This window comes from Panulirus ornatus, chromosome 2 (genome assembly GCF_036320965.1).
Source record: "Panulirus ornatus isolate Po-2019 chromosome 2, ASM3632096v1, whole genome shotgun sequence".
Classification (NCBI taxonomy): Eukaryota; Metazoa; Arthropoda; class Malacostraca; order Decapoda; family Palinuridae; genus Panulirus; species Panulirus ornatus.
Window position 1 is genome coordinate 75,490,939 of NC_092225.1, and position 15,970 is coordinate 75,506,908.

Sequence of the window (15,970 nt, forward strand, 5' to 3'; positions counted from 1 at the left end):
ATGTTAGTGCATGGAAAAAAATAATAGGCTACTAAGCTCTTAGCATTTATTTCATTATCAAGCATGTGTGGTGACAGAATCTACTAGAATATGGATATGACCGAGTATTAGTAACTTAACAACTAACAGAATAACATTTCTTGACAAAAACTGAATAAAGCAAAAGTCAAATATCTATCTATCTATCTATCTATCTATATATATATATATATATATATATATATATATATATATATATATATATATATCATTATTATTATTACTATACATTGTCGCTGTCTCCCTGGCTAGTGAGGTAGCGCAAGGAAACAGACGAAAGAATGGCCCAACCCACCCACATACACATGTATATATATAAACGCCCATACACGCACATATACATACCTATACATTTCAGCGTATACACATATACATACACAGACATATACGTACATACACATGTACATATTCATGTATGATGCCTTCATCTATTCCCGCTGCCAGCCCACCAAACATGAAATGGCACCCCTTACCCCCGCATGCACACGAGGTAGCGCTAGGAAAAGACAACAAATGCCACATTCGTTCACACTCAGTCTCTAGCTGTCATGGGTAATGCACCAAAACCACAGCTCCCTTTCCACATCCAGGCCCCACAGAACTTTCCTTGGTTTACCCCAGACGCTTCAAATGCCCTGGTTCAATCCATTTACAGCACGTCGACACCAGTATACCACATCATTCCAATTATTCCTTGTACGACTTTCATCCTCCTGTATGTTCAGGCCCCAATCGCTCAAAATCTTTTTCACTCCATCCTTCCACCTCAAATTTGGTCTTCTCCTCATTCCCTTCACCTCATTCTCTCCATGTGACCAAACCACTCCAATACAGCCTCCTCTGTTCTCTCAATCACACTCATCATATTACCACATACCTCTCTTACCCTTCCAATACTTAGTTGATCAAACCACCTCACATCACATATTGTCTTCAGACATTTCAAACACATCCACCCTCCTTCGCACAACCCTATCTATAGCCCATGCCTCAACCGTATAACATTGTTGGAACCACTATTCCATCAAACATACCCATTTTTGCTATCTGAGATAAAGTTCTCGCCTTCCACACATTTAACGCTCCCAGAACCTTCGCCCCCCTCCCCCACCCTGTGACTCACTTCTGCTTCCATGGTTCCATCTGCTGCCAAATCCACTTCTAGATATCTAAAACACTTCACTTCCTCTCTCCTGTTTCCCCTTTTAGAAAGTTAAAATACGAGGAGGGGAGGGTTTGTAGCCCCCTGCTCCTCCCTTTTAGTCGCCTTCTACAACATGCGGGTAATGCATGGGAAGTATTCTTTCTCCCTATCCCCAGGGATATATATATATATATTTTTTTTTTTTTTTTTTTTTTTTTCATACTATTCGCCATTTCCCGCGATAGCGAGGTAGCGTTAAGAACAGAGGACTGGGCCTTTGAGGGAATACCCTCACCTGGCCCCCTTCTCTGTTCCATCTTTTGGAAAAAAAAAAAAAAAAAAAAAAAAAAAAAAAAAAAAAAAACGAGAGGGGAGGATTTCCAGCCCCCCGCTCCCTTCCCTTTTAGTCGCCTTCTACGACACGCAGGGAATACGTGGGAAGTATTCTTTCTCCCCTATCCCCAGGGATAATATATATATATATATATATATATATATATATATATATATATATATATATATATATATATATATATATATATATATATCTTTTTTCTTTCATACTATTCGCCACTTCCCGCATCAGCGAGGTAGCGTCAAGACCAGAGGACTGGGCCTCTGAGGGAACATCCTCACCTGGCCCCCTTCTCTGTTCCTTCTTTGGAAAAAAAAAAAAAAAAAGAGGGGAGGAATTCCAGCCCCCACTCCCTTCCCTTTTAGTCGCCTTCTACGACACACAGGGAATACGTGGGAAGTATTCTTTCTCCCCTATCCCCTATATATATATATATATATATATATATATATATATATATATATATATATATATATATATCTTTTCTTTCAAACTATTCGCCATTTCCCGCATTAGCGAGGTAGCGTTAAGAACAGAGGACTGAGCCTTTGAGGGACTACCCTCACCTGGCCCAATTCTCTGTTCCTTCTTTTGGAAAATTAAAAAAAAAAAAAACGAGAGGGGAGGATTTCCAGCCCCCTGCTCCCTCCCCTTTTAGTCGCCTTCTACGACACGCAGGGAATACATGGGAAGTATTCTTGCTCCCCTATCCCCAGGGATTTTATATATATATATATATATATATATATATATATATATATATATATATATATATTTTTTTTTTTTTTTTTTTATACTTTGTCGGTCTCCCGCATTTGCGAGGTAGCGCAAGGAAACAGACGAAAGAAATGGCCCAACCCCCCCCCCATACACATGTACATACACACGTCCACACACGCAAATATACATACCTACACAGCTTTCCATGGTTTACCCCAGACGCTTCACATGCCTTGATTCAATCCACTGACAGCACGTCAACCCCTGTATACCACATCGCTCCAATTCACTCTATTCCTTGCCCTCCTTTCACCCTCCTGCATGTTCAGGCCCCGATCACACAAAATCTTTTTCACTCCATCTTTCCACCTCCAATTTGGTCTCCCTCTTCTCCTCGTTCCCTCCACCTCCGACACATATATCCTCTTGGTCAATCTTTCCTCACTCATTCTCTCCATGTGCCCAAACCATTTCAAAACACCCTCTTCTGCTCTCTCAACCACGCTCTTTTTATTTCCACACATCTCTCTTACCCTTACGTTACTTACTCGATCAAACCACCTCACACCACACATTGTCCTCAAACATCTCATTTCCAGCACATCCATCCTCCTGCGCACAACTCTATCCATAGCCCACGCCTCGCAACCATACAACATTGTTGGAACCACTATTCCTTCAAACATACCCATTTTTGCTTTCCGAAATAATGTTCTCAACTTCCACACATTTTTCAAGGCTCCCAAAATTTTCGCCCCCTCCCCCACCCTATGATCCACTTCCGCTTCCATGGTTCCATCCGCTGACAGATCCACTCCCAGATATCTAAAACACTTCACTTCCTCCAGTTTTTCTCCACTCAAACTCACCTCCCAATTGCTTTGTCGCTGTCTCCCACGTTTGCGAGGTAGCGCAAGGAAACAGACGAAAGAAATGGCCCAACCCACCCCCATACTCATGTAATTACATACACGTCCACACACGCAAATATACATACCTATACATCTCAATGTACACATATATATACACACACAGACACATACATATATACCCATGCAAACAATTCACACTGTCTGCCTTTATTCATTCCCATCGCACACCTCGCCACACATGGAATACCATCCCCCTCCCCCCCTCATGTGTGCGAGGTAGCAGCTAGGAAAAGACAACAAAGGCCCCATTCGTTCACACTCAGTCTCTAGCTGTCATGCAATAATGCCCGAAACCACAGCTCCCTTTCCACATCCAGGCCCCACACAACTTTCCATGGTTTACCCTAGACGCTTCACATACCCTGATTCAATCCACTGACAGCACGTCAACCCCGGTATACCACATCATTCCAATTCACTCTATTCCTTGCCCTCCTTTCACCCTCCTGCATGTTCAGGCCCCGATCACTCAAAATCTTTTTCACTCCATCTTTCCACCTCCAATTTGGTCTCCCACTTCTCCTCATTCCCTCCACCTCCGACACATATATCCTCTTGGACAATCTTTCCTCACTCATTCTCTCCATGTGCCCAAACCATTTCAAAACACCCTCTTCTGCTCTCTCAACCACGCTCTTTTTATTTCCACACATCTCTCTTACCCTTACATTACTTACTCGATCAAACCACCTCACACCACACATTGTCCTCAAACATCTCATTTCCAACACATCCACCCTCCTGCGCAAACTCTATCCATAGCCAACGCCTTGCAACCATACAACATTGTTGGAACCACTATTCCTTCAAACATACCCATATCTTTTTCTTTTGCTTTCATACTATTCGCCATTTCCCGCGTTAGCGAGGTAGCGTTAAAAACAGAGGACTGGACCATTGAGGGAATATCATCACCTGGCCCCCTTCTCTAACCTAACCAATGATAATAGAATATATATATATATATATATATATATATATATATATATATATATATATATATATATATATATATATGTATACATATATATCATTTATTTATCTATTTTGCTTTGTCGCTGTCTCCCGCGTCAGCAAGGGAGAGCAAGGAAACAGACGAAAGAATGGCTCAACCCACCCACATACACGTCCACACACGCAAATATACATACCTATACATATCAATGTACACATATATATACACACAGACATATACATATATACACATGCACATAATTCAAACTGTCTGCCTTTATTTATTCCCATCGCCACCTCGCCACACATGGAATAACAACCCCCTCCTCCCTCATGTGTTTGAGGTAGCGCTAGGAAAAGACAACAAATGCCACATTCGTTCACACTCACTCTCCAGCTGTCATGTAATAATGCACCGAAACCACAGCTCCCTTTCCACATCCAGGCCCCACACAACTTTCCATGGTTTACCCCAGATGCTTCACATGCCCTGGTTCAATCCACTGACAGCACATCGACCCCAGTATACCACATCGTTCCAATTCACTCTATTCCTTGCATGCCTTTCACCCTCCTGCATGTTCAGGCCCCAATCACTCAAAATCTTTTTCACTCCATCTTTCCACCTCCAATTTGGTCTCCCACTTCTCCTCGTTCCCTCCACCTCCGACACATATATCCTCTTGGTCAATTTCCTCACTCATTCTCTCCATGTGACCAAACCATTTCAAAACACCCTCTTCTGCTCTCTCAACCACACTCTTTTTATTTCCACACATCTCTCTTACCCTCACATTACTTACTCGATCAAACCACCTCACACCACATATTGTCCTCAAACATCTCATTTCCAGCACATCCACCCTCCTGCGCACAACTCTATCCATAGCCCATGCCTTACAACCATACAACATTGTTGGAACCACTATTCCTTCAAACATAGCCATTTTTGCTTTCCAAAATAATGTTCTCGACTTCCAAACATTCTTCAAGGCTCCCAGAATTTTCGCTCCCTCCCCCACCCTATGATTCACTTCCGCTTCCATGTTTCCATCCGTGACCAGATCCACTCCCAGATATCTAAAACACTTTACTTCCTCCAGTTTTTCTCCATTCAAACTTACCCCCCACTTGACTTGACCCTCAACCCTACTGTACCTAATAACCTTACTCTTATTCACATTTACTCTTAACTTTCTTCTTTCACACACTTTACCAAACTTAGCCACCAGCTTCTGCAGTTTCTCACATGAATCAGCCACCAGCGCTGTATCATCAGTGAACAACAACTGACTCGCTTCCCTAGCTCTCTCATCCACAACAGACTGCATACTTGCCCCTCTTCCCAAAACTCTTGCATTCACCTCCCTAACAACCCCATCCATAAACAAATTAAACAACCATGGAGACATCACACACCCCTGATGCAAACCTACATTCACTGAGAACGAATCACTTTCCTCTCTTCCTACACGTACACATGACTTACATCCTCGATAAAAACTTTTCACTGCTTCTAACAACTTGCCTCCCACACCATATATTCTTAATACCTTCCACAGAGCACCTCTATCAACTCTATCACTATATATATATATATATATATATATATATATATATAGTGAGAAGAGCGTGACTTGGTCAAGAATCTACTAAGGAGAACTACATTGAAAAAATATATAATATATGGCTGCTCAAGTTAGAGAAAATGTGTCCCACGCAGTGAAAGCAACGGCTACACAGCTGTGGACTGTGATCCTTGCTGTGGTTACAAGAATGTTCTTCCACCCACCAGTGATGCTACTACGTTTGTGAATCAAGAACCATTGCAACACAAACCTCGCCAGGTGGTAGAGTGTCCCGCAGTGTATCAAGACAGACTTCCCCAGAATTTTTTTAAAGGGGAAGTAAATGTTTATAGTTGTGTTACTGGAGTGATAGTTTTTATACATGGTGCTTTGACAAGAAAATAGTGAAATTGGAAAAAAAAATGTAGCTTAGACATTGAAGCTTATTGATACAGTGGTTAAATTGATGAGAACTACTATTGACGTTTGTGTAAATAAATTATACATTTCCCTTTTCCATAGCCAGAGGTTGAACCATTTTGTGACATTCATTTTCTCATTTCATTTCAAACTAGAAGTTTCAGTTTTCTAAATTATTTCTTACTTTTTTCATATGTATATATACGTATATGTGTGTGTGTGTGTATATGTGCGTGTGTATGTGTATGTATATATATATGTATATATATATATATATATATTATCCCTGGGGATAGGGGTGAAAGAATACTTCCCACGCATTCCTCGCGTGTCGTAGAAGGCGACTAGAGGGGACGGGAGCGGGGGGGCCAGAAATCCTCCCCTCCTTGTATTTTCTAACTTTCTAAAAAGGGAAACAGAAGAAGGAGTCACGCGGGGAGTGCTCATCCTCCTCGAAGGCTCAGACTGGGGTGTCTAAATGTGTGTGGATGTAACCAAGATGTGAAAAAAGGAGAGATAGGTAGTATGTTTGAGGAAAGGAACCTGGATGTTTTGGCTCTGAGTGAAACGAAGCTCAAGGGTAAAGGGGAAGAGTGGTTTGGGAATGTCTTGGGAGTAAAGTCTGGGGTTAGTGAGAGGACAAGAGCAAGGGAAGGAGTAGCAGTACTCCTGAAACAGGAGTTGTGGGAGTATGTGATAGAATGTAAGAAAGTAAATTCTCGATTAATATGGGTAAAACTGAAAGCTGATGGAGAGAGATGGGTGATTATTGGTGCATATGCACCTGGGCATGAGAAGAAAGATCATGAGAGGCAAGTGTTTTGGGAGCAGCTGAATGAGTGTGTTAGTGGTTTTGATGCACGAGACCGGGTTATAGTGATGGGTGATTTGAATGCAAAGGTGAGTAATGTGGCAGTTGAGGGAATAATTGGTATACATGGGGTGTTCAGTGTTGTAAATGGAAATGGTGAAGAGCTTGTAGATTTATGTGCTGAAAAAGGACTGATGATTGGGAATACCTGGTTTAAAAAGCGAGATATACATAAGTATACGTATGTAAGTAGGAGAGATGGCCAGAGAGCATCATTGGATTACGTGTTAATTGACAGGCGGGCGAAAGAGAGACTTTTGGATGTTAATGTGCTGAGAGGTGCAACTGGAGGGATGTCTGATCATTATCTTGTGGAGGTTAAGGTGAAGATTTGTATGGGTTTTCAGAAAAGAAGAGTGAATGTTGGGGTGAAGAGGTTGGTGAGAGTAAGTGAGCTTGGGAAGGAGACTTGTGTGAGGAAGTACCAGGAGAGACTGAGTACAGAATGGAAAAAGGTGAAAACAATGGAAGTAAGGGGAGTGGGGGAGGAATGGGATGTATTTAGGGAATCAGTGATGGATTGTGCAAAAGATGCTTGTGGCATGAGAAGAGTGGGAGGTGGGTTGATTAGAAAGGGTAGTGAGTGGTGGGATGAAGAAGTAAGATTATTAGTGAAAGAGAAGAGAGAGGCATTTGGACGATTTTTGCAGGGAAAAAATGCAATTGAGTGGAAGATGTATAAAAGAAAGAGACAGGAGATCAAGAGAAAGGTGCAAGAGGTGAAAAAGAGGGCAAATGAGAGTTGGGGTGAGAGAGTATCATTAAATTTTAGGGAGAATAAAAAGATGTTCTGGAAGGAGGTAAATAAAGTGCGTAAGACAAGGGAGCAAATAGGAACTTCAGTGAAGGGCGCAAATGGGGAGGTGATAACAAGTAGTGGTGATGTGAGAGGGAGATGGAGTGAGTATTTTGATGGTTTGTTGAATGTGTTGGATGATAGAGTGGCGGATATAGGGTGTTTTGGTCGAGGTGGTGTGCAAAGTGAGAGGGTTAGGGAAAATGATTTGGTAAACAGAGAAGAGGTAGTAAAAGCTTTGCGGAAGATGAAAGCTGGCAAGGCAGCAGGTTTGGATGGTATTGCAGTGGAATTTATTAAAAAAGGGGGTGACTGTATTATTGACTGGTTGGTAAGGTTATTTAATGTATGTATGACTCATGGTGAGGTGCCTGAGGATTGGCGGAATGCTTGCATAGTGCCATTGTACAAAGGCAAAGGGGATAAGAGTGAGTGCTCAAATTACAGAGGTATAAGTTTGTTGAGTATTCCTGGTAAATTATATGGGAGGGTATTGAGTGAGAGGGTGAAGGCATGTACAGAGCATCAGATTGGGGAAGAGCAGTGTGGTTTCAGAAGTGGTAGAGGATATGTGGATCAGGTGTTTGCTTTGAAGAATGTATGTGGGAAATACTTAGAAAAGCAAATGGATTTGTATGTAGCATTTATGGATCTGGAGAAGGCATATGATAGAGTTGATAGAGATGCTCTGTGGAAGGTATTAAGAATATATGGTGTGGGAGGCAAGTTGTTTGAAGCAGTGAAAAGTTTTTATCGAGGATGTAAGGCATGTGTATGTGTAGGAAGAGAGGAAAGTGGTTGGTTCTCAGTGAATGTAGGTTTGCGGCAGGGGTGTGTGATGTCTCCATGGTTGTTTAATTTGTTTATGGATGGGGTTGTTAGGGAGGTGAATGCAAGAGTTTTGGAAAGAGGGGCAAGTATGAAGTCTGTTGGGGATGAGAGAGCTTGGGAAGTGAGTCAGTTGTTGTTCGCTGATGATACAGCGCTGGTGGCTGATTCATGTGAGAAACTACAGAAGCTGGTGACTAAGTTTGGTAAAGTGTGTGAAAGAAGAAAGTTAAGAGTAAATGTGAATAAGAACAAGGTAATTAGGTACAGTAGGGTTGAGGGTCAAGTCAATTGGGAGGTAAGTTTGAATGGAGAAAAACTGGAGGAAGTAAAGTGTTTTAGATATCTGGGAGTGGATCTGTCAGCGGATGGAACCATGGAAGCGGAAGTGGATCATAGGGTGGGGGAGGGGGCGAAAATCCTGGGAGCCTTGAAGAATGTGTGGAAGTTGAGAACATTATCTCGGAAAGCAAAAATAGCTATGTTTGAAGGAATAGTGGTTCCAACAATGTTGTATGGTTGCGAGGCGTGGGCTATGGATAGAGTTGTGTGCGGGAGGATGGATGTGCTGGAAATGAGATGTTTGAGGACAATGTGTGGTGTGAGGTGGTTTGATCGAGTAAGTATCGTAAGGGTAAGAGAGATGTGTGGAAATAAAAAGAGGGTGGTTGAGAGAGCAGAAGAGGGTGTTTTGAAATGGTTTGGGCACATGGAGAGAATGAGTGAGGAAAGATTGACCAAGAGGATATATGTGTCGGAGGTGGAGGGAACGAGGAGAAGTGGGAGACCAAATTGGAGGTGGAAAGATGGAGTGAAAAAGATTTTGAGTGATCGGGGCCTGAACATGCAGGAAGGTGAAAGGCATGCAAGGGATAGATGTGGTATACCGGGGTGGACGTACCATCAATGGATTGAACCAGGGCATGTGGAAAGGGAGCTGTGGTTTCAGTGCATTATACATGACAGTTAGAGACTGAGTGTGAACGAATGTGGCCTTTGTTGTCTTTTCCTAGCTCAACCTTGCATGCATGCAGGGGGAGGGGGTTGTCATTTCATGTGTGGTAGGGTGGCGACAGGAATGAATAAAGGCGGCAAGTATGAATTATGTACATGTGTGTATATGTATGTCTGTGTATGTATATATATGTATACGTTGGAATGTATAGATATGTATATGTGCGTGTGTGGACATGTATGTATATACATGTGTATGTGGGTGGGTTGGGCCATTCTTTCGTCTGTTTCCTTGTGCTACCTCGCTAATGCGGGAGACAGCGACAAAGTATGATAATAGAATATTTTTTTTTTTTTTTTTGCTTTGTCGCTGTCTCCCGCGTTTGCGAGGTAGCACAAGGAAACAGACGAAAGAAATGGCCCAACCCACCCCCATACACATGTATATACATACAGGTCCACACACGCAAATATACATACCTACACAGCTTTCCATGGTTTACCCCAGACGCTTCACATGCCCTGATTCAATCCACTGACAGCACGTCAACCCCGGTATACCACATCGATCCAATTCACTCTATTCCTTGCCCTCCTTTCACCCTCCTGCATGTTCAGGCCCCAATCACACAAAATCTTTTTCACTCCATCTTTCCACCTCCAATTTGGTCTCCCACTTCTCATTCTCGCCACCTCTGAGACATATATCCTCTTTGTCAATCTTTCCTCACTCATTCTCTCCATATGAACAAACCATTTCAAAACACCCTCTTCTGCTCTCTCAACCACACTCTTTTGATTACCACACATCTCTCTTACCCTTTCATCACTTATTCGATCAAACCACCTCACACCACATATTTTCCTCAAACATCTCATTTCCAACACATATATAGTTATTTATATATAGTAATCTATTATACTTATTATACTTTCATACATTTTCGCCATTTCTCATGTCTGCGAGGCAGCATTAAGAACAGAGGATATATATATTGAAAAATTGTAATACTATATTCATCAATGCAAAGAAAAACCTAAATTGGAGAAATAAAAGAATTCTGGGAGCTCTTAATTTTGGTTCATACGCAATCTCTTTGGAAAATTGGCATCAGGTTAAAAAAAAAGTTTTGGCAAACAGCAAAAACTGTTGGGTAGGTTGGCAACATTGTCAGGTCACTAGACCTCTCATAATGGTCAGGATGAGGTAAGCATCATAGATAATCCTCTTACTGACTGCAAGTGTTGTGGTGTTTGGAGTCCAATAACTAAATGAGAGGTTAATATTTCTCTGTGGGGCCTGGACGTGGACATGGAGCTGTTTTTTCTCTGCATTACACATGACAGCTAGAGACTGAGTACCAACAAATGGGGCCATTTTGTCTGTATTTCTGGCACTGCCTTGCTGAAGCAGGGGATAGTGATGGTGTTTTCCTGTGGGGCAGGGTAGCAACAGAAATGAATCAAGACTAGCAAGCATGAATATGTACATGTGTATGTAAGTAATATCTGCATATAGGTATGTATATATGTATATGTGGATGTTATGTACATATATGTGAATATGGGTGGATGGGCCATTCTTCGTCTGCTTCCTGGCACTACCTCGCTGATGCGGAAAACAGCCATTTTGTACAAAACAAAATAAAACTATCTATATTTTTTTCAGTACGTATTTGCCCTTTTCTGCTCAAGCAAGGTAGCATTAAGAACAAAGGACTGAGCCTTAGAGGGAATATCCTCACTTGGTGCCCTTCTCTGTTCCTTCTTTTGGAAAAAGTAAAACAGGAGGGGAGGATTTCTAGCCAATCACTTCCTCTCCTTTCAGTCACCTTCTACGATACACATGGAATATGTGGGAAGTATTCTTTCTCCCCTAACCCAAAGGATAATATACATAAATTCATCATCTTTCTCACTGTCTCCCATGTTTGCTAGGTAGTGCAAGAAAACAGATGAAAGAATGGCCCAACCCACCCATATACACATGTATATACATAAACGCCCACACATGCACATACACATACCTATATATATCAATGTATACATACACAGATATATTTATATATTATTCTATTTTGCCTTCATTCATTCCTGCCGCCACCCTAACACACATGACAAGGCACCCCCCTCCCTCCATAAGCATGTGAAGTAGTGCAAGGAAAAGAAAACAAAGGCCACATTCGTTCACACTCAGTCTCTAGCTGTCATGTGTAAAGCACCAAAAACACAGCTCCCTTTCCACATCCAGGCCCCAAAAAACTTTCCATGGTTTATCTCAGATGCTTCATATCCACTGACAGCATGTCGACCCCGGTATACCACATCGTTCCAGTTCACTTTATTCCTTGCATGTCTTTCATCCTCCAGTATGTTCAGGCCCTGATCGCTCAAAATCTTTTTCACTCCATCTTTCCACCTCCAATTTGGTCTCCCACTTCTCCTCATTCCCTCCACCTTTCCTCAATCATTCTCTCCATGTGACCAGACCATTTCAATACACCTCTTCTGCTCTCTCAACCACACTCTTTTTATTACCACATATCTCTCTTCTTCTAACAACTTGCCTCCCACACCATATATTCTTAATACCTTCCACAGAGCATCTCTATCAACTCTATCATATGCCTTCTCCAGATCCATAAATGCTACATACAAATCCATTAGCTTTTCTAAGTATTTCTCACATACATTCTTCAAAGCAAACACCTGATCCATACATCCTCTACCACTTCTGAAACCACACTGCTCTTCCCCAATCTGATGCTCTGTACATGCCTTCACCCTCTCAATCAATATCCTCCCATATAATTTACCAGGAATACTCAACAAACTTATACCTCTGTAATTTGAGCACTCACTCTTATCCCCTTTGCCTTTGTACAATGCACTATGCACGCATTCCGCCAATCCTCAGGCACCTCACCATGAGTCATACATACATTAAATAACCTTACCAACCAGTCAACAATACAGTCACCCCCTTTTTTAATAAATTCCACTGCAATACCTTCCAAACCAAACAGTGGAAAGTTTTTATCGAGGATGTAAGGCATGTGTACGTGTAGGAAGAGAGGAAAGTGATTGGTTCTCAGTGAATGTAGGTTTGCGGCAGGGGTCTGTGATGTCTCCATGGTTGTTTAATTTGTTTATGGATGGGGTGGTTAGGGAGGTGAATGCAAGAGTTTTGGAAAGAGGGGCAAGTATGAAGTCTGTTGGGGATGAGAGAGCTTGGGAAGTGAGTCAGTTGTTGTTCGCTGATGATACAGCGCTGGTGGCTGATTCATGTGAGAAACTGCAGAAGCTGGTGACTGAGTTTGGTAAAGTGTGTGAAAGAAGAAAGTTAAGAGTAAATGTGAATAAGAGCAAGGTTATTAGGTACAGTAGGGTTGAGGGTCAAGTCAATTGGGAGGTGAGTTTGAATGGAGAAAAACTGGGGGAAGTGAAGTGTTTTAGATATCTGGGAGTGGATCTGGCAGCGGATGGAACCATGGAAGCAGAAGTGGATCATAGGGTAGGGGAGGGGGCGAAAATTCTGGGAGCCTTGAAGAATGTGTGGAAGTCGAGAACATTATCTCGGAAAGCAAAAATGGCTATGTTTGAAGGAATAGTGGTTCCAACAATGTTGTATGGTTGCGAGGCGTGGGCTATGGATAGAGTTGTGCGCAGGAGAATGGATGTGCTGGAAATGAGATGTTTGAGGACAATGTGTGGTGTGAGGTGGTTTGATCGAGTAAGTAACGTAAGGGTAAGAGAGATGTGTGGAAATAAAAAGAGCGTGGTTGATAGAGCAGAAGAGGGTGTTTTGAAATGGTTTGGGCACATGGAGAGAATGAGTGAGGAAAGATTGACCAAGAGGATATATGTGTCGGAGGTGGAGGGAACGAGGAGAAGAGGGAGACCAAATTGGAGGTGGAAAGATGGAGTGAAAAAGATTTTGTGTGATCGGGGCCTGAACATGCAGGAGGGTGAAAGGAGGGCAAGGAATAGAGTGAATTGGAGCGATGTGGTATACCGGGGTTGACGTGCTGTTAGTGGATTGAATCAAGACATGTGAAGCGTCTGGGGTAAACCATGAAAAGCTGTGTAGGTATGTATATTTGCGTGTGTGGACATATGTATATACATGAGTATGGGGGTGGGTTGGGCCATTTCTTTCGTCTGTTTCCTTGCGCTACCTCGCAAACACGGGAGACAGCGACAAAGCAAAAAAAAAAAAAAAAAAAAAAATCTCTCTTCTCCTTTCATTACTTACTCGATCAAACCACCTCACACCACATATTGTCCTCAAACATCTCATTTCCAACACATCCACCCTCCTCCGCACAACCCTATCTATAGCCCATGCCTCGCAACCATATAACATTGTTGGAACCACTATTCCTTCAAACATAACCATTTTTGCTCTCTGAGATAATGTTCTCGCCTTCCACACATTTTTCAACACTCCCAGAACTTTCGCCCCCTCCCCCACCTTGTGACCCACTTCCGCTTCCATGGTTCCATCCGCTGCCAAATCCACTCCTAGATATCTAAAACACTTCACTTCCTCCAGTTTTTCTCCATTCAAACTTACCTCCCAATTGACTTGTTCCTTAATAACCCTACTGTACCTAATAACCTTGCTCTTATTCACATTTACTCTCAGCTTTCTTCTTTCACACACTTTACCAAACTCAGTCACCAGCTTCTGCAATTTCTCACATGAATCAGCCACCAGCGCTGTATTATCAGCGAACAACAACAACTGACTCACTTCCCAAGCCCTCTCATCTACAACACACTGCATACTTGCTCCTATCTCTCCAAAACTCTTGCATTCACCTCCCTAACAACCCTATCCATAAACAAATTAAACAACCATAGAGACATCATGCACCCCTGCCGCGAACCAACATTCACTGAGAACGAATCACTTTCCTCTCTTCCTATTCATACACATGCCTTACATCCTCGATAAAAACTTTCACTGCTTCTAACAACTTGCCTCCCACACCATATGCTCTTAACAACTTCCACAGAGCATCTCTATCAGCTCTATCATATGCCTTCTCCAGATCCATAAATGCTACATACAAATCCATTCGTTTTTCAATTTGTTTTTCTAAGTATTTCTCACATACATTCTTCAAAGCAAACACCTGATCCACACATCCTCTTCCACTTCTGAAACCACACTGCTCTTCCCCAATCTGATGCTCTGTACATGCCTTCACCCTATCAATCAATACCCTCCAATACAATTTCCCAGGAATATTCAACAAACTTATACCTCTGTAATTTGAACACTCACCATTATCCCCTTTGCCTTTGTACAATGGCACTATGCATGCCTTCCGCCAATCCTCAGGCATTCATCACAAGCCATACATGCAATGAATATCCTCACCAACGAGTCAACAATACAGTCACCCCCTTCTTTAATGAATTGCACTGCAATATCATCCAAACCCGCTGCCTTTCATCTTCCACATAGCTTTCATTACATCTCTGTTTACCAAATCATTCTCCCTGACCCTCTCACTTTGCATACCACTTCGACCAAAACACCATATATCTGCCACTCTATCATCAAACACATTCAACAAACCTTCAAAATACTCACTCCATCTCCTCACATCACCACTACTTGTTATCACCTTCCCATTTGCCCCTTCACCAATGTTCCCATCTGTTCTCCTGTCTTACGCACTTTATTTATCTCCTTCCAAAACATCTTCTTATTCTCCCTAAAATTTAATGATACTCTCTCACCCCAACTCTCATTTGCCCTCTTTCTCACCTATTGCACCTTTCTCTTGACCTCCTGCCTTTTTCTTTTACACATCTCCCAGTCATTTGAATTATCTCCCTGTAAAAATCGTCCAAATGCCTCTCTCTTCTCTTTCACTAATAATCTTGCTTCTTCATCCCACCACTCACTACCCTTTCTAATCTGCCCACCTCCCACGCTTCTCATGCCACAAGCTTCTTTTGCGCAAGACATCACTGCTTCCCTAAATACACCCCATTCCGCCCCCACTCTCCTTACGTCCTTTGTTCTCACCTTTTTCCATTCTGTACTCAGTCTCTCCTGGTACTTCCTCACACAAGTCTCCTTCCCAAGCTCACTTACTCTCACCACTCTCTTCACCCCAACATTCTCTCTTCTTTTCTGAAAACCTCTACAAATCTTCACCTTTGCCTCCACAAGATAATGATCAGACATCCATTCAGTTGCACCTCTCAGCACATTAACATCCAAAAGTCTCTCTTTCGTGTGCCTATCAATTAACACGTAATCCAATGATGCTCTCGGGCCATCTCTCCTACTTACATACGTGTATTTATGTATATCTCTTTTTAAACCAGGTATTCTCAATCACCAGTCCTTTTTCAGTGCACAAATC

At 42.2% G+C, this 15,970-nt stretch overlaps 1 protein-coding gene across 1 annotated transcript in view; it reads right to left on the reverse strand.

Moving 5' to 3' along the window:
* LOC139757294 (uncharacterized) overlaps window positions 1-15,970 on the reverse strand; it is a 517,589-nt gene that overhangs the window by 120,747 nt on the left and 380,872 nt on the right. The gene's annotated exons all lie outside the window — the stretch shown is intronic.